An 18,703-nucleotide genomic window follows, 5' to 3' on the forward strand; every position below is an offset into this window, starting at 1 on the left:
AATAATAACTCTCTTTACCTTTCTGGTGTGTGATTTTAAGATTGCTTAATTTGAGATTGCTTAATTCAGTGGCAATAATCAATAGATTAGAGAGTATCAAAGTAAGCTGTTGAAATAAGCCAGCCTCAGGGGTCATTCTCCAACAGCTTACATGTGCATTTCTCTCCTTTGGAGCTGTCTATCCTAGAGGTAAATTATTTCTTATCCAGATTTTTCAAATCTAGAAAATTTCTCAACAATTCTCATTTTATAAGTAAATGTCTGGCAAAGAAGGAAATAACCTACAACTCCTTCTGGCAAGGTAGTAGGAAATTTGGTTATGGTCAAGCAGTGGATATCATGGATGGTTCTTTTTTGGCCCCATCAAAGGCTTCTTCAGGCTGACTTGTTTGTTGTAATATATTCAGAGAGGAGTTATGTCTTGACATTTTCCTGGCAGAGATGATCTTGTATGCTCCCTGTTGTGGGTTGGTTTTCCAGAAGCAAACAATAAGAAAGTGCTTGGCATGCAGGACAACCATTAGAGAATGTGACAAGGGAAGGAATCAGGATTGGGCAGAGTTAGGAGCTGAGCAGTGATACACTCCCAGCACAGCCCCACTTTAACCCCATGCAGAGCTCTGCTGCATATGGTCCATTCCTCAGTGGAACAAAATGGCTGGGCCTTTTTCCACCACCGTGCTTGTTCAATTGAGGTAGACTATACTGGGAAGGCCATCACTGACAGCTGGAACAAGTCTTACCTTTAAGGGAGATGTGGGAGAACATTTCCATGTTCACCACAGTCCCTTCCATGTATTGATTACAGTTGTTTAGTAGGAATTAGATTTCAGTGGGAGAGGCTTCCTGTTATTTTTCACTTTCAAGTCCAGAATCATTTATCTGGTTAGGTCTTAAATGATAAATAAGGACATCTAATCTCCGAGTCTGTTGGATGTGGGCTATGTAAATTTTTAGCGTCAGTCTCCCTCTCATTTGGATATAAAAATTAATAAAAATATTTTTAAAGTCCAAACAAGTGGGGCTTTTAAACATACCTATGACATTTTAAAACAAGTTTAATTCTACAGTATAACTTTCATCAACCAACTCTTGGCTTAATATGGTTTCACTGAATCTACTCTTGGCTTTGAAACCTAGATTTGATTTATCAAGCCTGTCAAGGCCAAGATACATCTCTGTTTTTAAAAACGGTTCTGTCTTGAATGATGCGTGGAGCATGATTTACTGGGTAATGTCATCAGCCACAGCCATTGATGATGTTAACTCTATAGAATACTGTGTACTGAGAGGCAGATTTAGCTTATGCACTTCAAAATACTGGCAGAACACAAAAAGCCTGTGCTCACTTGGCTCTCAGTAATCATGCAACCAATAGTGGACTGTAAGGTGGCCCACTGAAAAGAGCCAGCAGACTTGAATAGCATCCTTTTAATGACCTTTTTATTATAATTGATATTGTTCAAGTGGTTTCAATATAAAATGGGTCTGTGTGTGAGCTTAACAAAATGGCTAGATCTCCCTTATTAAGTTTTTATACTGGTAAGAAAAATTATACATTTTTGGTCATTGTCTCCTCTTTTATTATTCAGAACACTCTACTTTGAAACTTTTCCATTTGAATAGGAGTTGTTTTCACTTTTCCCAAACATCTGTCAGTGCACAGCAATGCTCTACCAGTTGTTATTTTGTGGGGGTTTAGGGCAATTCTATTCTCCTACCTGGTTGGGTCTTGAAGTACAAAAATACAAATATGAAAATAGACATTTTCATAACCCAGGCTCTAATGTCTATCCTATCAGTTAGAATTCTTAGAATTTACCCAATATCTATAGTATTCCCAAAAAGATGGAACACTTCATTTCAGAAAAGAAGGCTCTATATAATTCATTCCTCTTGCAAATGGATGAAAGTAGATTTTTAAAATATCTGGCACAATTCAGTCTTTGCATGTTAGGTATAGAATGCTTGAGGACATTAAGAGGGCTGGTAGATGATACCATTTATGTCAAATCTAAGACACCATTGGTTGTAACATGAAAACTAATATCAGAGATGTTAATATATGAACAACTAATGAAATGTAGTAATATGATACACTTATTGCCTCTGAGCATCGTTTTTCTCTTAGTAGGTTTTAATTAATGAAAATTCTTATAAGGATTACTCTATGGATAATCTTTGATTTATCACTGCAAATAGTAAGCTCTGATAAGGGTAGAGCACACAAAGAATGTACCTACAATGACACATGTGTAAGCAGACATGTCATTGTCAGTCATGAGAGCAATAAATATTTTAATAGAATTCAGTCAGTTGACCTCGAGTAATACTGCTTATTAGAACATTGTTATTTAAATTAACATTATACAGCAACTCTAAGCATAAATTGGGATCAAATATGGAGACACTATATTCTGGTGACAATGATAAAGTACAACTAGGCAAAATATGGGGCTGAACATGTGAGCATTCAAAGGTTATGACAAAAGAGTACTGTTTTTTAGTACTAAGGAGAGCCCCAAAGAAGTTATTGCTTTTATAAAATGTTCAACTCGGCTTCTCAAAAACAGAGAGAGAGAGAGAGAGAGAGGAAGAGAGAGCTCTGGAAAAAGAGAGGAAATGAATCTTCATGCTGGGTATTTAATGCATAATTGATGGGAAAAAATGTTGTTTTAAATGGACTGTAATACTTTCAGTAAATGACTCGACACCTAAGGAATTGAAATGTCTCATCTTCTTCCACTTACAGGTGTATGTGTCTAGAGAGAAATCTCCATTGTCTATTTGGGAGTTCTCTACAGAAGTCACAATGTCCCTAGAAGTGGCAGCAAGTGCCTGTAGGCCCACCTATTTGGGAGGCAGAGGTGGAAGGAGTTTGAAGCCAGCCTGGACAGCATAGTGAGAAAAAGTCAAGGTGTCTCAGAGACTTAACTGGACTGAACTCTGGAAAAGGAATAGCTCTTTTCTCCTAGAATGAGACCTTCTCTTCAGTATCAGAGAGGGTCATGAATCCTTGTGAGAGTAATACTGACAGTCATTTTCTTGAAGTATACATGCAAGAAGACATTCCAGGATTTGTGGCTTATTATTGAGTCAGTCTATAGTTTAGAACCATGAACAAAGGTAAAGAAAAATAAATTCTGTCACCATATACACCTTGAGGGCCACAGAACCATCTCTGCCTCCAGATATTGTGGGCCAGCTAAGCAATGGCATCTAGGCAAAGATGATTTGATCTTACAACAATTTAAGGAAAGTGCGGAATTTTGCAATAACAAAATAGCTTACTGATCACAATCAATCATATTTACCTATCATTATCTAATGAAGAGGAAATAATTAGGGTAAATTGCACAAAGTATGCTCTTTCAGTTTAAGTGAGATTAGAAACGTAAAAGCTAAAAAGATCAACATAAAAATTGAGAAAGATGGAAGAAGTTACAATATAAGATACATACGTAGCTAAATCCTATGTCAGAAACAATTGAAATCTTTTTTCATTTTTCTTTTGATAATGATGTGTGCCTCAGAATCATTGTGGAAAGCACCGAAGAAAAGCTATGAGAGAGCATCATCTTGGAAGCTATCTGTATATTAAATGAAATGATTAAAAAATAACCTTGGAGAATCACCTTTTGTGACCTCTACAGGACTGGTTCCAGTGTCTAAAGTTGTCATTTTGATTTATGTTTTAGTACTAACTTCTGGCAGTGTCACACCATGGAATGTATCCAAGCAACCCAAAGAAAATGTGGTCTTTAAAAAGTGGAAGGAAAAGAAAAAATGTAATTGGCACATTTTTAAAAATTTATCACATCTCACAGAACCCCCCTTCTGTTTGATTTGTTTTTCAATGTTCCCACATAAATAGAAAAAGTGAATTATATTTTTCTATTATACTATTGTTTCCATCAATATCTTCTGTTGCAGTATTTACTGCTTTCATATTGTTATTTCATCCCTTAGTACATGAAGGAACAAATAAAATATGGCAACACAGTATTTCAAAGCCAGCACTTAAAAAACTATAAATGGAACACATCTCTTGTGTCAAAGAGGAAAGAATTGCCATAAAACTGTTCACATTTACCTTGCTACTTTTCTATCCTAAGTATGTCTCAAAATCTTTGTAAAAGAAATTAAAGTGGTTACTCTTGGGATTTTTGTAATAAACCATCTTCATTACTTAATATTTGCTCTTGGTGCTAAATTGATGCCAGGCTTGACAAGTTAATACATTTTCCAAAGTTACTGAAAGATTATTAGATCCACTAGGCTGTAAATCTTCCTATGTCAGGGATTCTATCTAATCTAAACATAAACCTTTGCATTCACTGTACTGATAAATCCTAATAGAAGGAAATTTGGGCAATCATAATGATGGTGACAATAGTGTCATTATTCAAACACAGTACAGCATCTTTATATTTAGCTATTTTCTAAACATAGCTATTATATTTCAGAGATGCTGTACCGATTGATATGGTTTCTCCCTCTTTCTATTTCTGAAACTATTTACATTTAATTTTTAAAAATCTGTATACCAGTTACCTATATTAACAAATCTAACCACAACTCATAAACATTATCAAACAACTAAATAGCACTAGAGGTTTGGGGACCTTTTTATGCTGAAAAAGAAAAACCAAGATGAGCAACTACAGTAACATGATGTAAATCATGAGAAATAATTTGGAGGTTAAAATAAAACTTTCAAAAAAACTTGAGTGAATTACTTACCCCAAACCTTAGCCCTTTTTCATGATAACTAGGACTCTCTGTCTCCTCCAGCTAGCTTCATTTCCAAACCCATAGCCACATGCTTACATTCATCACCACACATAGGCTGGTGTCCAGACAGGCAATTGACTGCTGAGAACTCTACTTCCTGAAACATGTCATCTAGTCAAGTAACAAAACTGTTGCCATGTAGAGAGATGACTCCTTTACCACCTTTAGTGAGATAAGTGATGCGAAGATGTCTCCAAAACAGCATTTGAAGTCCTGAAATTCACACTTTCTAAGCTTGCACTGAGACTTAACCGCTGGTTCTTCCACTCTAATCAGCACATTGCTGACAAGGAAGACCAATACTATGCCCAAGGGCACTCTATCACTGTCAGAGAAATCATTAATTTAGTCTTGGACAGAATTCACAAATGGCTGATGAGTGAAAAGATCTTTAAAAATTTTTGGTTTTTCCATAACTTTGGAGGGGGAACAAATTCTGGATTTATTTCCTGCTTATGGAAAGTTGCTGTTGAATAAGGTAACAAGTCCAAGCTTACAATCTCTATTAACCTAGACCTCATAGCTGTAACTGAACTACATGTCCCTATAATTCCATCCTCACCTCCCCCACACACTATCCTGAGACTGTCATTGTGTTTCTAGTAGAAATTAAGATACACATTTTTCAGTATTGAGCGCCCAAACTACACTAAACTTAACATCTTTATTAGATAGATAGTACTCCATAACTATCTCCCTTTGGTTGGAAAATGCCTTTAACGTGGATCTGCCAGAATTCCAGACCAATCTTAAATGCCATCCTTTTATATTAAAGTTCCCTGTAGCCACATAAACTACAGTCATCTCTGCCTAGAAAGCTCATGATAAACAGCTTTTCATAGCTGAGATTGCAGAGCCAGCCAACCACATGGTATAAGGTGGCCCTCACCATAAAACATACATGGACTAGGAGATGGACTGTGACTTTTGCCATGTTATATGTAGTGGTGTTGTGGTTCCCAAAAGTGTTTATTCTGCCTTCCCATCATCAATAAAAGTGTAGTATTCAGTTTGCATATTGGTACTCTACTGGACTCCAGGTTAGTATTAACAACAAGACTCCTACTGTGATTCCTGGTGGAGACTTGGCCAAGGTACAGCCATTGCTGAAGATTGGACTCACTTGATCATAGGTTTGCCCTAATCTATTTCAATCATGCCTAGGAATGTGCATAATGGGTTGGATGAGGGAGAGTATGCTGGGCATTTAAGAACATTGCTATCCCAGAAAAGATATTGAGGAATTTATTTGGTGTGTGCAGGGTCTGTTGATGGAGACAGGAAGGGGAGGAGTAGTAGTTATCCCTCCTGTCTGTCCTACAGCATGTCTCACCCAGAGAACTTCTGTCTCCACACTAATGAATAGTTAGCATAGAAATAGCTATGATTAGGTTGTCTTCACTTTCACCTATGATTGTGTTTGATTTTTTTCCATGTGTACCTGTAAAACTTTGACATTATATCTCTGAAATTAAAAGTTTTGTAACAAAAGGATATAATTAGCAATCTCAGCCTATGCAAGTAGATATTAAAAGCAAAATTCTAGAAGAGTCCATAACAAAAAATGTAAGAAAATAAAAAATCTTTTTGACATTACATTAAAAATATAATAACTGAAATTTAAAATTTAGTAGAAGGAAAAAATAATAAGATAAACAAAGAAGAAGACAAAATTTTTGTTATTTGAGATAGAGCTTAAGAAATCTTTGAGAACAGCTTAAGTAGGGTGTGTTAGATAGTATGTCAAAGTGGGGGTTTTTGTCCTGCTTTCTATTGTGTTTATAAAACCTAGAGCTCAATATTTGTTTCAGAGGTATCCAAAATATATTTGTTGATATATTAATGAATTAATAAATAATTATAAAGCATGTAAACTGACAATTTAGAAAGATGTAAATTACTAAAATGAAGAGACAGATAAAATGCAAGAAAGATAACATCTTTCTAAGAGGAATTCTAGAAATTAGGATGTAAAGAAAATGGGAAAAATTTAAAATATGTATTTCCTGAGATGAAGGAAAATACAATCTCTAGAATGAAAGATTTTATTTTATGCCAAAAATATTAATGAAAAGTTAATCCACACAGATGCATATCCTAGTAAAATCTCAACACCAAAATAAAAAGCGTATGTTCAAAATATTCAGAAAATAGATCTAGATAAAATAGATCTAGATTATCTATCAAGGAAAAAGAATCTGGCATCAAGCTTCTCATTAGCTGAAATGAAGGGTAGGAGACAATGGACCAAGGCCTTTGATATTCCTAAGGAAAAATTAGTTAAAGCCTGCAATTTTATACCCAGTCAAAATATCAATCAAATTTAAAGAGAAATTAGAAGCATTTCCAGATCTCGGATATTAAAAAATATCTCCTTCCAAACATCCTTCAATAAATAAAATTACTTGAGTTTATATTTCTGAAAGGTCAAAAAGGAAGTCAAGAAAGAGAAGCACACTCGAATTCATTGGCTTTATGAAATGAAATCTCTGTGCCATCGATACAAATAAAAGCAGGAAATGAATGGCTGCTATAAAAAAATTCCTTAATGAGAAAATCAGTTCCATTCTACAATCGATATGACTGATATAAAAACGTATGGGTATTTTGCTGCCAGTAACAACAAAGAAAGAATTAGAAACACTTTTGAGAACAAAAAGCTGTATAAAAAACATAGACCACATATTGAGCACATTAAAATATAATTTTGAGCATTAAGAACTTGGAATGTGCTCTTTTTTTTAGCACAGTTTCAGTTAGGAGTACAACTCTTTTCAATGTGTCCTTTTACAGCACTTTGATTGCAATATTTATTTGTTTTTAATGTTGTTTATGCATAATATTTATCACACTTACATAATGTTAATGTTTATGAGGTTGCTTTGTTTATAATTTTTAAAATCAAACTTTGGTGAAAAAACACAGAAGATAACATAAGACTTGACAGAACAAAACAGAACATAAACTGACAAAATCAAACAGTGGCACAGTGGGCAGAACTTAGGAAATGTAAAGGTCAAGAATAATGAAAGAAAAATGTGTGTACAATATTTTCCTCTTATACCATGTGAGATAAATAGCTACTCTTAAATTACATGAAGCAAGAAACGTTTGTTAAAAATATTATTTAAAGTCAAAAGTGTGATACTAGAAGAATCATAATAATATAAATAACAAAAATTGCATATAGAAATCGGGAAGGTAGAAGTTAATGTGCTGATCTCAACTCATCTTTCATAGCAGCAAGTTAGTAGATACTGTCTAAAGTTGATAAAACAAGAAATAGAAATAAAAACGTAAAATTTAGAGATCCAATGGTAACCACATAAGAGCTGAAAATAAAAAGCAATTTCAAGTGGTTACAACTGAAGAGTACAGCTGGAAGTAATGATAGAGAAAGGAACTTTTGTTTTGCTTGATTTTATATTATTTTACACTATCTGAAGATACATATATATATATAAACATATTTTGCTCTTTTTTTATGCAATAAGACAATGGTTTATTCTAAAGTTATATGCACATCCATATCACTAACTAGTTTTTCTCTATTGACCAAATCAATTAGAACAGCAATTAATCTTGGTTATTGTTATAATTATTATCTTACCCTATATTTTAGAGCATTCTGCAAAGTTTTTATGCACATTCTCTCAGTTAATCTAATAAGTAATTTATTATCCTCATTTTATAATTGGCGAAATTTTGTTTCTGAGCAGTTCAATAATTTTCTTAAGTGATTAACTTTTTCAAAAGGCTGTGTGTGTCAGAAACTGAGATAGGCACAGGGGATCCAGTGGTCAGGGACACAGATGTAGTTCCTGCTCTTGGGGAGTTACAGTTCAGTTGAGGTGTCAACGTTGATGACACAAATTAATATTCAACTAAAAATGGAGATAAGTGATCCAAAGGAAAACAACATATTTCATGAAAACCTGTAAAAACGAATCTGTTCTCAGTGGGAGTAGTGGAAGTTTTAAAGGTAAGGAAAAGAGTGCTTTAGAGAGAAAAATCGTGTGATCAATGGTCCTGAGAGATGGAGCATTGTCTACTCAATGAACTACGGCTGTGGTGGCTGGAAGCATGATCATAGCCATAATGCATGTACATGTGTTTCAGTACTCACAGCACATGTGAGTCAGCACTGAAAGATGGAGCTGGATCATGCAGGAACTGTATGTAATGTTATAAACTGTTTTCTTTATCCTAAGGACAATCAGAAGCCTTTAATAGACAAGGAAACATACTACAATCCGATTTACATTCTAAAATAACAGTTCTGTGTGGAGAAGCTGTATGTGAAGGCCTGTGGTTTCAATGCAGATACCTAGTCTCCAAGTCTGGTATTCTTTCCACAGTAACTGCCTTTTGAGATACACCTATATTTTGGATGACTAAATAACTTATATTCGTATTTTCTTCTGTTAGCACAATTTCCAGCAAAATGTGAAGAAATGAACATTATTACCATTTTAAATATTGCCCAGACCTGTGCCTTACATAGGGAAGAAAAATCAATTAATTCTGGGTGAATAAATTGATATATTTATTCTACATAACCTTTTAAATCACTACACCAAAGATAACATTCATATATCTCTTTGACCTGTACTTCCTTTCCATGGAATACCAATTATTTCTCTTTGCTCTTCTCCTCCCACAAATAAGGAAAATGTGTCTTGGATAGTTTCAACTCACAACAGTAGTGACATTTTTATAAAGTACAGAGGAACAAACTAGGAGAAAGGGAAGGAGGAGAAAAACACTAAATTCTCAAATAGCAATTTAATCTAAGAAGGGCTTCTGTCATTGAAAAGGGTTATATGAACCCTGTATTAGGGAAATAAGGTGATAGGAAGAGAAACAAACAAACAAAAATCTGGAGTTCTGAGGAAGTAATTAGCGAGCATGGAATGAAATGGGTAATTAAGTTAACAAGGACTATATATAAGATACACAAACACAGACACACAAGGCCACTTATCATCAATCATGCAAACAAATATATACATGTATGCATGACTACATGTATTTACACAAACCTCAACAAATACAAACTCTATCAGCAGTCAGAAGACAGCAATTACACACATAAAGTGGCCAAGCATGTCTGGGCATGGTGGCTCATGCCTGTAATCCCAGCGCTTTGGGAGACCAAGGCGAGTGGATCACCTGAGGTCAGGATTTCGACACTAGCCTGGCGACTATGGTGAAATCCCGTCTCTACTAAAAATACAAAAATTAGCCGGGCATGGTGGCACACGCATGTAGTTCCAGCTACTTGGGAAGCTGAGGCAGAAGGATTGCTTAAACCCAGGAGGCAGAGGTTTCAGTGAGCCGAGATTGTGCCACTGCACTCCAGCCTGAGTCACAGAGTGAGACTTTGTCTCAAAAAAAAAAAAAAAGACCAGACATGCAATTGAGTGCCAAAGAAAGCTGGTATTCTCTACCTAAAATTTATATCTGTACCTATGTGTGCTAAGATGTTTCAGGTGACTATCAATACCTACAGCAAAACTCAGAATGCAAGGGAATGACAGGAGGCAGCTGTGATTTTCTGCTCAGAGATGCTGAAATTCCACCTTCAGATGAAATATGGCTCAGTGACTTTTGTCTTGTTAGCCCCTGATTTATCATGTGACGTTTAATATATTTACCTTTAATATCAGACATAGGCAAAAATAATCATTTTGGCAAAAGACTTCAACACGTTCATTTGGTAGAAAAATGTTGGAAACACCTTACGATAATATTCTTGTATTTGCTTCTCAGCTGATGGTGTCTGGAACACCCACATACACGATTTAGTTAACAATGTGCCAGAAACTATTGTCCTTGCTTTTACTTTCCCACGCATAATTGTATCCCTCCTTCCACTAAGCTTGTTTTTCAGGTTGTAAAAAGATTGGAACACAATGTCTATTTCTATTAGCTTTGAAGAAAAAGCTAATAAGATATACTTCTAGCTGAGAAAGTATATTTTAAAAGTTTATGTTCATGGTTCGTAATAATGAAATAAAAAGGATTGAATCATTTGAAATGCATTTGCATTAAAGAATTATGAAAAGAAAATCTTGCACACATTAATATGTAAAAATCTTTTGGCATACAAGACAGTTGAAAATTTATCAAAGATTTGATTTTTTCAGGACAATTTAATGGAATATTAAGAGTATGTAATTGTCTTTAAGATTCTGAGACATATTTTGACTTTCACATAAACAGAATTAAATTATGAGTTTATAATGTTAACTAAATTAATAAATTCTCTATGAAAAAGCCTCTGATTAATAATAGGCCCAGATTTATAAGGGAGGTCATCTTTTAGTACTGCCTCTGTGATGGCAGAACCTGACAAGAGACAGAAGCTGTCTATAGTACAGGTCTCATGAGAGTCTCCAAAGGCCATCTGAGGGCCCTCTTGTCTGCCTGAGCTCAATGATCCAATTGCCTGAGATATTTTTTTAAAAGGTTTCCTGATTTGTTTTATCAACATAACACATATACTGTATTTTATTCTTGGCTGGGGGCATATTGAAAGTGAATCTATCAACGAGGACTTTCCAATGGTGAAGAAAATCAACCAACTCTAACTTATCTAAGAAGCAACAAGTTCAGAAAGAACTGACCACCCGAGCTATGAAAAAAAGCAGGGAAGCAACTGAAATTTGCAGATGATCATCCTATGGAACTCATTTGATGATTTAAACTGATGATATTTTGTATTTGTATATTTCCACATGGGAATAAAAAATTCCTGGGGGTGACACCTAATTATCCTTGGGTTGGTCACCTTCATATTTTTGTAAACATAAGGGGAGGTTAGTTTGGGGGTAAGTTATGATGAAATGCATAAAAATCATCTCCCTAAAGAAGGAAGGATGCTGCCAGAGCTGATGGACCAGAGACAGAACCATGATGTGTGTATAAGATTGTGCTAGCCAGCCTCCCAAATGGCCCCCAATAAACTGCATGTCTTTGTATAGTGCTATAGTTTGAATGGTTATTTCATAGGTCCAAATTCATATCTTGAAACCTAATACCCAGTGTGATGCTACTTGGAGGTGGGGCCTTTGGAAGGTGATTAGGTCATGGAAGCAGAGCACTTAGGAATGGAATGACTGCCCTTATAAAAGAGACCACAGAAAACTGCCATGCCCCATTTTCTATGTGAAGACGCAAGCAAGAAGATTCCATCTATGAATCAATAAACAGGCCTTCACCAGACACCAAATCTGCCAGTACCTTGATCTTGGTCTTCCCAGTCGCTAGAACTGTGAGAAAGAAATTTTGCTCATTATGTCACCCAGTCTATACAGCATTTTGTTATAGCAGCCCAAATGGACTATGACATAGTCTTCTGAATGTTGATGAGGGCTGGTTTCGCTGACCAGGAGAATATAGTAGAAGCGAAGATTTGTATCTTCCATGCCAAGAACATAAGTTCATTGGAGCTTCCATATGAGTCTCTTGAATTGTTACTCTAGAGAAAGCCAGTTTCCATGCTACGAGGTCACTCAAGTGGTCCTGCAGACAACCCCATGTGAAGAGGAACTGAAACACCCACTCTCTTTAATAGTCAGCACCAAATTGCCAGCCATGGAAATGAACCACTTTGGAAGCAGATCATTCAGGCCCAGTCAAGGCTTCAGATGACTGCCATCCCAGCCAGCACCTGACTGCAATCTCATACGAGACCTGAACCAAAAGCTGCACAACCAGACTATTCCAAATTCCCAACCCACAGAAATAGTGAGAGATAATAAATGATTATAGTTGTTTTAAGTCACTAGGATTTGGGTAATTAGTTATATAACAATAGATAACTAATACAGTGACCTTTAGCCACTAAAGGGGAATATAAATTTGAGAGATTCATAAGTCATATTATCAGGAATTAATGTTTATTAATTAGATATAGTCCCTAAATAAGTGTATACTAAGCAACTATGACATAGTGAATCAGTATCATATAGTCATTAGGAGCATGGATTTTGGAACTAGACTGCCTGCGTTAGTATCCTAGCTACTTTACTGCATGTACTTCAGTAATTTACTTATCTCTTATCTCTTTAGAGGATAGTACCATTTTTCTCATGTATAAATTGAGAATAATAAAAATGATATGTAAAGATTAGTTATAAAGTTTACGGTGTGATCCAGTAAAACACAGAATTTTGAGTGTCAAGCATATAATATTTCTTCTTTGCAGTATACATAGATATACTCAGGCACTGACATACATGCATATACTCATGTAATCCTTATAACAACTTTATGAAACATTTAACTATACTTCCCATTTTACAGATGAGGAAACTAAGGCACAGCTAATAAGGTATAGATCCACATTTCAAATCGAGATGGTTTGTCTCCAGAGCTTGCACTTTTAATCATTATGGTATAGCATCATTTAATTAACTAGGACATGCTTCATAAATACCTGATATTATTGAGAAGTCATGCTAGTTGATGTTAGAAACAATATATTCACCATTTTTTTTTTTTTCTTGAGGAGGTTACATTTTAGATGAGAAGGCAAGATTGATACTAGGAAAACCAAAGGTATGTAAGGGACAGTTTGCTTTTTAGAAAACAAATATCACAGTGAGTGATAATCACACCACTTCACTCCAGCCTGGGTGATGGAGTAAGACACTGTAAAAGAGAGAGAGAAAATAAGAGAAAGATAATAAGAAAGAGAAAAAAGGATGGAAGGAAGGAAGAATACAACTATGTTTTTTTCTATATAGAGGACTTTAAAAATGAAGATATTAAATGTGTTTAGAGTACACATTTATTTCAATGTTTAATATTAGAAATGCTTTGCTCTGGCCAGGCACGGTGGCTCATGCCTGTAATCCCAGCACCTTGGGAGGCCAAGGCAGGTGGATCACGAGGTCAGGAGATCGAGACCATCCTGGCTAACACAGTGAAACCCTGTCTCTACTAAAAATAGAAAAAATTAGCCGGACGTAGTGGCGGGTGCCTGTAGTCCCAGCTACTTGGGAGGCTGAGGCAGGAGAATGGCGTGAACCTGGGAGGCAGAGCTTGTAGTGAGCCGAGATCACACCACTGCACTCCAGCCTGGGGGACACAGCAAGACTTCATTTCAAAAAAAAAAAAAAAAGAAAAGAAATGCTTTGCTCTTTATTTAGAAGGTTTGCCATAGGAACTTAACTCTTGCTTATGTCAATTAGTGTAAGATAATATTGGTTTTGTTGTGTTGCTTCCTGTAAAGTGACAGTTTCTGAGCACCCATTGAGGATGTTAAGTGAGGACTTCCTGTATTTATTGTAACCTACTTTTCCTACTTAATTCTATCATAACTGCCTTTCTATGTAATATATTCCTCCATTTTAGATATACTATAATTTATTCAAAACAATCTCAAACTATTGGGTGTTTAAATAATCCTGACACTTCAGATTTTTTTTTTTTTTAAATTTTACTTTAAGTTCTGGGATATACATGCAGAACATGTGGATTTGTTACATAGGTATACATGTTCCATGGTGGTTTGCTGCACCTATCAACCCATCATCTAGGTTTTAAGCTCCGTATGCATTAGGTATTTGTCCTGATGCTCTCCCTCTCCTTGTCCCCCACCCACTAACAGGTCCCAGAGTGTGATATTCTGCTCCCTGTGTCTATGGGTTCTCATTTGTTGTGGGAAGTCAGGGACCCCAAATGGAGGGACCAGCTGAAGCCATGACAGAAAACATAAATTGTGAAGATTTCATGGACATTTATTAGTTCCCCAAATTAATACTTTTATAATTTCTTACACCTGTCTTTACTGCAATCTCTAACATAAATTGTGAAGATTTCATTGACATTTATCACTTCCCCAATCAATACTCTTGTGATTTCCTATGCCTGTCTTTACTTTAACTCCTAATCCCGTCACCTTGGTAAGCTGAGGATGGATGTCGCCTCAGGACTCTGTGATGATTGCGCTAACTGCATAAATTATTTAAACAATATGAAATCTGGGAACCTTGAAAAAAGAACAGGATAACAGTGATGTTCAGGGAACAAGGGAGATAACCATTAGGTCTGGCTGCCTGAGAGCCAGTTGGAACAGAGCCATTTTTCACTTCTTTCAAAAGCAAACAGGAGAAATATCATTGAATTCTTTTTCTCAGCAAGGAACAGCCCTGAGAAAGAGAATGTGTTCCTAGCGGGAGGGCTCTAAAATGGCCGCTCTAGGAATGTCTGCCTTTTATGGTTGCAGATAAGGGATGAAATAAGCCCCGGTCTCCTATAGTGCTTCCAGGCCTATTAGGATGAGGAAATTCCCGCCTAGTAAATTTTGTCTGCTCTCAAACCCTGTGTTCTGATAAGACGTTATCAATGACAATGCATGCCTGAAACTTCATTAGCAATTTTAATTTCAACCTGGTGCTGTGATCTCGCCCTGCCTCCATTTGCCTTGTGATATTTTATTACCTTGTGAAGCATGTGGTCTCTGTGACCCACACCCTACTCGTACACTCCCTCCCCTTTGAAAATCACTAATAAAAACTTGCTGGTTTTGCGACTTGGGGAACATAATGGAACCTGCCAACATGTGATGTCTCCCCCGGACACCTAGCTTTAAAATTTCTCTCTTTTGTACTCTTTTAAAATTTTAATATCTTTTCAAAACTCTCTTGGCTTAAACAATAAGCCTAACATAAATGGTATAAAAGTGAGATGTCATTATGAGCCATGGGAAAGTCTATGGAGAAGCCTACACAGAAGTGATAAAACTTGACTAAAGCCTTAAGGAGAGGGTAAGAGTTAAATAGGCAGAGTTTATAGGATTCCAGTTAGGTAAATTGGCATGTAAAATGATATGGATGTACCAGAGGAAAGAATATAGTCTATATGCTGGATGTAATGGGTAGAGATTGCATGTATTTTAGTAGGAGGGAATATGGTGAAACTAAGGTTTCATAAAAGTTAATTTGTTAATGTTGTACAAAATGTTTTTGTAATGACTTAAGGCCTTGATGAGGTTATAATGGGAAAACATTACTTAGTGGGTCTCTTAGTATATAGTGCACTTAAGGGACTAAGTGCATTGCCACTTACCACTTCCAGACAAGAAGACCTCCTTCTTCATCATTAAATTTCAATTATCTCAGTAAGTTCAAGCTCTTCTCAAATAGTTTCATGTGCAGCAAATAGAGTAAATCAAAAAAGCTGCTCTTAGGATCCAGGAGCTGAGGTTAGTGAATAGCCCACATAGCCCAGCTGCCCTTAGGATAAGGAATCAATTTACTGAGTATACTTGTAAGCCATTCAAAGCTGACCAACTAGAAAGTTCTATGTTAAAAGAGCAAATTACCTCAGACATTGTAGTTTAAATTCTATTAATAGTCTCAAAATTCCTTTCTCTTTACTTCTATATTCACAAAGTTACCATATTAATTTAATTTCCGAGTTAAACTATTCTTGTCACCTTCATGACTACACCAGTTGGCATGCTTGGGGTCAGGTTCCAGCCTATGCTGAGGTCCAAAGGGAGTGGGTGGTTGAGCAGCAGGAAGACTTGGGGGCCACAAGGAGGTGAATGATTTTACTCCATAGCAGCTCTCATCCACAGCTTTCTCACACTGTCTGCCCTGTCTCGGCTGCTTAGTCTGGTGGCCCCCACACAAGCTGTGCCACCAGCTCTCCCTTGCCTTCACGATCAGCAGCTTAACTCTTTCTCTCTCTGGGCATGAGCGAGCCGAGCTGTGTTACGGCTCCCTTCTGTCCATTTGCAAAGATGGATAGCTGTAACTCTCTCTCTTTCTCTGGGCACCAGCATGCCCACCATGTCAAGCCATGTTGAGCTGAGCCGAGCCAAGCCAAGAGCCAAGCCAAGAGCCCCTGTACAGTGTTAGCAGGACAGTTATACCTTTTACAGACAATAGTGGCTGAGAGCCAAGTATGAACTTAGACAAACAGGTTATATAACAAGTGGAGGTGTGCACTTGCTTGTCAAACTTGCTGAGTCCTGCAGGCCTAGATATCTGCCTTGGCCTATTCCTTGACCAAAGCACATCCATGTATCTTACACATGTGTAAAGAAAGCCTTCAGTACCACAATATTATTTTTATTTTTATTTTACATAAATAAATTTGTATTCTCTGTTCAATGCCGTGCTCATTCCTTGTTACATTTTATTACCTAATTGTTTTCAAACCCTGACCAGAGAAAGTTTCTGGAACTTTGAGCAGAAATTATCTACATGACAGAAGTATTTAATATATTACTGTCTAGCTTTAGTCAATCTTTCCTTAAACAATGTTACTGTCATTTCCATCTATAAATTAGTCAAATGAAGTAGAATGCACCTACTGACAATTCAGATGCTACTGCCAAAAAAAACTTCTTTTTAGCCAATTCCAAGTAATTAGTAGTGGCTTCCTGCAATACTGTGGAAAGAAGTCTATTCTTATCTGGGCTGAGGTTTGTCAATGATCTACCAAGGATATGAAATGGAGTAGGACCAGCAGATGCACTTTCTGACTCCGATTTTCATGTCATTGACCTTGAAAGAATTATTTTCTTTTAAAATGTCTTTTATATTTTTGTTTTTCATGTTTTGGGAAGCCAAATACAAATTATGAAAAGAGAATTTAAGAAAAAGGTAGAAGACGCAAAAGAGGATGCAGAGTAAATACAAGCAGGTAGAATTTGCAGGATGATGATAGTGAGAATTGGCTGCTTTACTTTCCATGTGTCCAGTCAGTCCTTGTCATACCGAGCTCCTACTGACTTCAGTGGGGATGGCACCAGGTTCATGAAGCCAAAGAAAAGACCCAGAGCCAGTAAACAAGACACGGGGTTTATATACAGGGGAGAGAGTTCAGTGGCAGCTGGCTGAGCAGGAAAATCACAACTGCTTGCAAACACCATGCAGTTTACACAGCATTTTCACTTAACACCCTACCCTAACATACTCCATCCTGGCAGCCTTCATTTGGACCAAAACTCTCAGGCCTCAATCCCCTGTATGGCCCATGTTCCACAGGATGGGGGCTCAGATGTTCCTCATGGACAAGGAATGAATCTCCAGGTTTGCCACTCCTGGATTTCCCAGCTCAGCGCCACACCCTGGGCCTGGTAGTTAAAGATCGACCCCTGACCTAACCAGTTATGGTATCTATAGATTCCGGACATTGTATGGAAGAGCATTGTGAAAATCCCTGTCCTGTTCTGTTCTGTTCTGATTATCGGTGCATGCAGCCCCCAGTCATGTACCCACTGCTTGCTCAATCACGACCCTCTCACGCGGACCTCCTTAGAGTTGTAAGCCCTTAAAAGGGACAGGAATTGCTCACTTTGGGAGCTTGGTTTTTGGGAGATGTGAGCCTGCCAGTGCTCCCAGCTGAGCAAAGCCCTTTCCTTCCACAACTCAGTGTCTGGAAGCCCAGTTCAGGTGCATCCTGCCATATACGTTCATTCTAAGGGTATGCTGAAGTTAGTGCTATCAGGTGTGTTTACCCTACAGTCCTGACAGCTAGTCATCTCTAATAGATTCTTTGTATCTAGAGTTTAGAAGCTAATATAGTGGCTTATCAGAGTTAATTCATCAAAATCAACATTGATCTGATTTTCAGTTAACCCAGACTATCCACCATATCAGAGCTATGCAATATTAGGCAAGTTATTCCTTCTCTGATTTAATTTCCTCATCTTAAAAGTAGGGTTGAGATAGCCCCTATCTCACACAGTTGTTATTAGGATTCAATTAAATGATATCCATAAAAGTACTTAGAACACAGGAAGTGCACAATACATTTTAACTACTACAACAATGATGATGAGGATGACGATTTTCAACCAAATCCTTTTTTCCCTTGCAGAAAATTTCCAAAATGGAGATAAAAGTTAATGTGTTGTTGATCTGTTCAGAAGAAAGTCTATATA

The sequence above is a fragment of the Rhinopithecus roxellana genome, chromosome 2 (assembly GCF_007565055.1).
Source record: "Rhinopithecus roxellana isolate Shanxi Qingling chromosome 2, ASM756505v1, whole genome shotgun sequence".
In the NCBI taxonomy this organism is placed as follows: Eukaryota; Metazoa; Chordata; class Mammalia; order Primates; family Cercopithecidae; genus Rhinopithecus; species Rhinopithecus roxellana.